A 5665-nucleotide genomic window follows, 5' to 3' on the forward strand; every position below is an offset into this window, starting at 1 on the left:
GACGTCAGCATCCCCCCCACTTCTTTGTTTAGGACTTGTGCCCTGCTTAAGAGCACTCCTAACCCCCCCCCCCCCCCCCCCCCCCCCCCCGTGAAAAGTACATAGAGGTGGGGGCATGCTCCGGATCCTGTGCGGAGCTCTCAGGCCAGGGGGCTGCTGCCCGTGCACACAGCCAATAGGGGCCCCTTGCAGCTCGGGGGCGCGGGGCTCACGTCATTGCCTGCAGTCTCTTTATGCCTGTAGCGACGTTAGTCCACCCCACCCCCTTGCTGCAGCGCCTCTCTGGCCCTGCAGATGAAAGCCGACCCTGGGCCAAAGAGGACAGTCATTCGATTTTTTTGAAAATATGATATGAGGCGAACGAGACGCGGCTTCTGTTCTGGGGCTGCTCAGCGGGGATAAACTGACAAACTTGTGTTTTGACACTAGATGTCGCTCGTGGGCTGAAACCCATACACAGTATACAGTGAATCAGCACTTTCAGGGTATTTTCCTTGCTGCTTTCTCTTCTCAGTCCGCCTTGTTAATGAAGATGCACTTGCTACAAATAAAGACGGATTCTTCGATATCAGTTTCCTGTCTAATTCTTCTTGAGAACTATTACAACAGTGTATTCCCAACATTTAAGGTGAAAAGTCTAGCAATAGCATCTGCCAATCATGTATGTCATCACAATTGTTATAGAGACAAGTAAACGTAAGTGCAATTGTTAAATTATGTTCAGCGGTCCCTTTTCTTGTGCGAGATCTACAGCAAGTTCTTTTTTGTCAGCAAAAAGATGCATTTTGGAACCTGTAGTTCCATATTTGACATTGTAACCATAGGCTAAAAAATTCGAGTGTTTTTTGCATAATAGACAGGACTGGCTGGAGGTGTACGCCAGTTGGTATCTGGGTATGATGATAATGTGATAACAAGCATTTACACTGCAATGGTTTTGCCTTTGTTAAAGTTAGAGCTATTGGCATTGCTCTTGACATTATTTTTATTTATGTTTTTTTTTAACATAAATAAATGGCATTGTCATTTACAATCCCACTAGCTTTATCTCTCGCAAATGACACACACAAACACACACAGAGCCCCCCACACACACAGCCACACAGAGCCCCCCACACACACAGCCACACAGAGCCCCCCACACACACAGCCACACAAAGCCCCCCACACACACAGCCACACAGAGCCCTCCACACACCCACACAGAGCCTTCCACACACACCCACACAGCACAAGCAGGCAACAGGGGCACAAGCAGGCAACAGGGGCACACGGAGGCACAAGCAGGCGACAGGGGCACACGGAGGCACAAGCAGGCGACAGGGGCACGAAAACTGAGGCACAAGCAGGCGACAGGGGCACGAAAAAGGAGGCGCAAGCAGGCAACAGGGGCACACGGAGGCACAAGCAGGCAACAGGGGCACACGGAGGCACAAGCAGGCAACAGGGGCACACGGAGGCACAAGCAGGCAACAGGGTCACGAAAACAAGCACAAGCAGGCAAAAGGGTCACAAGCAGGAATTGTAATTTAGACGGGGCTGAAGTGCAGAACGGTCAGTAGGGAAGTAGTGCGGCTGGTGCAGTGGTACCAGGCCGAAAGGTGAGAGGGGCTGTCTGCACCCCAGTTTGGACAGTTTCCACTACCTAACAGGGATTGGTAGGAGGGGGGCGTACTTCTTGCTTGCTTTAGGGCTGTTACTTCGGGGACGCAGTGCACACTCTTGCCTGCTGCCTGCTGCCGCCGGGACACGACAACAGGCAGGGAGAGGACAGGCTGGGAGAGGGCAGGGAGGGGACAGGCTGGGAGAGGGCAGGCTGGGAGAGGGCAGGGAGGGGACAGGCTGGGAGAGGGCAGGTTGGGAGAGGGCAGGCTGGAAGTGGACAAGCTGGGAGAGGACAGGCTGGGAAAGGTCATGGAGGGGACAGGCTGGGAGAGGGCAGGCTGGGAGTGGAAAGGCTGCGAGAGGACAGGCTGCGAGAGGACAGGCTGCGAGAGGACAGGCTGCGAGAGGACAGGCTGCGAGAGGGCAGGCTAGGAGAGGGCAGGCTGGGAGAGGGCAGGTTGCGAGAGGACAGGCTGCGAGAGGACAGGCTGCGAGAGGACATGATGCGAGAGGACATGATGCAAGAGGACAGGCTGCGAGAGGGCAGGCTGGGAGAGGGCAGGCTGGGAGTGGGCAGGCTGCGAGAGGGCAGGCTGCGAGAGGGCAGGCTGCGAGAGGGCAGGCTGGGAGAGGGCAGGCTGGGAGTGGGCAGGCTGCGAGAGGGCAGGCTGCGAGAGGGCAGGCTGCGAGAGGGCAGGCTGCGAGAGGGCAGGCTGCGAGAGGGCAGGCTGCGAGAGGGCAGGGCAGTAAGGGGGAAGGACTGGGGGTGGGCAGTAAGATAAGATTGGGACAGGGGAAACAAGGTAGTGGGGGTGGGGCAGTAGGACTGGGAGTTGCGGCAGCCGGGACGGAATGGGGGTGGCTTGGTGCTGCATAGGTAGGGACCTGTGGCAGTCGGTATTAGCGTCCACCCCACCCCTCCCCCAGAATAGGCCTTGGGTGTGAGACAGGCTCCCAGCCTGCCCGCGGGAGATGAGTCACTGCGGCTGTAATGTGAGCCACACACCTGGCAGGCAAACAAACACCAGGCCAGACCTGCAGAGCTATCAGAGGGCGGGGAGGGGTCACTACATCAACCCCCTCCTCACCCAACCCCGGTTTGAAAAAAACAAAACATGCCAGGCTGCCTGGGTTATCAGAGGGGGCGGGAGGTACCTCTACCTCTACATCTCCCCCCACCCCCCGCCAAGTTTACACCACGCATGCCCGGGATGTCTGGGTGATCACATGGCTTTACTACAAAGCACAATAACCCGTTCTAATCTAGTTTTATTTTGCCCGCCATTACAGAAACTGCAGGTTTCCAATGCCACTGCCAAAGGTACTGTAATGAAGGCCATAGTATGCATCAAAGATAATGTCACATGGGAATACCAAGCCCACTATAAAACTTACAATACCAAGAAAGTAAACACTGAACCAATGGGAAAAACACGAGCTACAATTCATGGAACATGCAAGACACCATACAGTGCAAACTTCTCAGCAGTCAGTGAAGCATCTCTTTTAACAAGTCAATTTGAGAACCAAAAGAGTATCTTAGCCCAAAGAGATCAGAGGGACAAGACAAACGCCTTTCCACGCAAGGGGCTAAGCTAGGCACTTCCACTATAAAACGAAGCACAGGCAAATTAAAATATGAACAGCAAGTTATCTTGCACCACATTAGCAGACTATGATGTTAGCCATTATACACTGAGAGTCTTTGACATTTTTTAACTAAAGGACAACCACCATTTCTTCTCAGACGTACCGGGCAATTGTGAACAGTTTCAAAGGGTTTTCACCCTCATTCATCTAATCTGCAAGGGCATCGCCAGCAACTTATACACACACACAGAATGTGTCCTGGGATAGTGCACTCCTCTCGGGGCACGACGGCGTCACGACAGCCCTTGTGCAATGTGTGCCCGCCCCACTGCACGCACATTTTTTCACACTCAGGCGGACACACACACACACACTGCACACTCTCACACTGATACTCAACACGTAGACACATATGCAGAGACTGAGAGACATGCAGACGGACGAGCTGACACGCACAGGCACACTCACTCAGCCACACAATGCGCAGACAGACGTACACACATGAAGAAACCCGCACAGACACGCGCACAAACACACAGGCGCATACACATAGTACATACACACATAAGTATGTACACACAGAAGTATAGTAGTCCTTTGCGCAACTAATACGTCGGACCAGATGGGTCAGGCCGTCACATACGCACATTGGATTTCCTGCCAGCAAGCTTACCTGGTCACATGGAAGGGCGTGTGACCCAGAGCCCCGTGGGAGGCAACACCACAACAGCAGGGATGGGTGGTATGTACCCTTCATCGCTAGCAGTGAGGCCGAAAAAATCCCTAAGAGGTGCTGTAGAATAACTTCAGTAACACTTGACTCCACCTCGGAACAAGTTGGAACACTTACCACGGGAAGCTGCAGCTCTTCCTCACCCGGTCCCGCTTCTTGGGGCCGGGTGCTCTCACGGGCGGCGGCGGGGCTCCTCTTCGACCATGGAGTCCTGCCGGTGGGCGCAGCTGCTTCTCCTTGTCCGCGCTGGGGGGGCGGGACCTACGCAACACAGGGCGGCCAGGGGCTGGAGGACTCCCGCTCCTCCCTCGAGACTGGCCAGAACTCCGGGGCTCCCCCTTCACTTGGGAGCCCAGGGAAGGACACGGCAGGCGGCTTCTTCTCCTTGCGCTGGAGCTCTTCTTCTCCGGCACTTCCGCTTGTCCCGCCCCCGGCCTGCCTGACTTCCGGGTCGCGGCCAATCGCAGCGCGGCCCTGGGGTCGGGAGGCCGGACAGCGGCGGTGTAAACACGGGGCAATGCCGGGTGGGCACCGGCTTCAATTAAAATATAAAGCGAGGTGGCACTCGCTCAGAGGCGGCAATGTCCCTGGCAGGGTGGGCACCTGCCAGGGGGCTCCAAAAAATCGGCAAGGGACGGTATTGAGGGCGGGTGCCGTCAATGCCGGAACAGATTCGGGGGCGTTCCTGGCTTTTGGCTGACGTAGCGTGACGTCGCCAAAGTGGAAAAATTCTCGGGAACGCCCCCGAATCTGGTCCGGGATTGACGGACAGAGCCGTCTACCAATGGCTAGCCTCCATTTATGGAGCTAGCCAATGGGAGGAGGGGGCGGATACCCGACCCCACATAGAGATATCATTAGATTTTGCTAGCGCATGCGTACTTCGTACGCATTGCCAAGCAAAACCTAAAAAGGCAAATTGTCTTTACATCCTCTAACGCCCATCACTCATTTTATCCCTCCTTTACTCGCAGTATTTTTTTAATTCCACATTTGGGATTTATTACAAGAAAACATTGCTTTTGGACAATTTGTTTTTTATACAGTCCTCTGGCCCACACTCAATTGAAAAGCCTGGCTTTCTTGCTATCTTTTACCCTGCATGGATGTTGTGTAATAAAGTGACAGCACTGCAGCATATTACCTTTTCTATATTTAAGTGTTCTCTCAAGCCCATACATTTGTTTAACTTGCTTGCAGGGTTTAAATGTTATAGAATAGTTGTGAGAAAAGGTTTGTCGCTTTGGGGAGACCAATAAAATTATTATACACGGGAGTGAGGGCATCATAAAAAAGGTTGAAGGCCATTGGTGTAAAAGGTGAGTGCCACTGACACTGGGTTGTACATGGAAACATAGAACTTTCTTTACATTGACAGCTAAAAACTGACATTTAACTAGTTATCGCCTGGAGCCAAGGGCTGCTCCACAGTACAGCTGTGTACTCTTGCCATGTGCCCTGCCTCTTCATGTATGACCTGTGCTCAGCCAGGCGAAAGTACCAGTGGTTGAGAGTCAGCCTCTGACATGTTGTTTATCTGTTACCATGGCAACATTACAGAATGGAAGGCCAATGAAATCGCCCCAGTGCACGCCTGCGCAGAGGGACCTCCCCCAGGCCCTGCTGCTTGAGGTCCCCAGGCCTCCATTGCAGTGGCGTAGGAAGGGGGGTGCAGTGGGTGGGGGCCTCCCCGGGTGTCATCACTGAGGGGGGAGGTAACAAAATGGCAAAAAGATG

Source organism: Lissotriton helveticus, chromosome 10 (assembly GCF_964261635.1).
Source record: "Lissotriton helveticus chromosome 10, aLisHel1.1, whole genome shotgun sequence".
NCBI classification, from domain to species: Eukaryota; Metazoa; Chordata; class Amphibia; order Caudata; family Salamandridae; genus Lissotriton; species Lissotriton helveticus.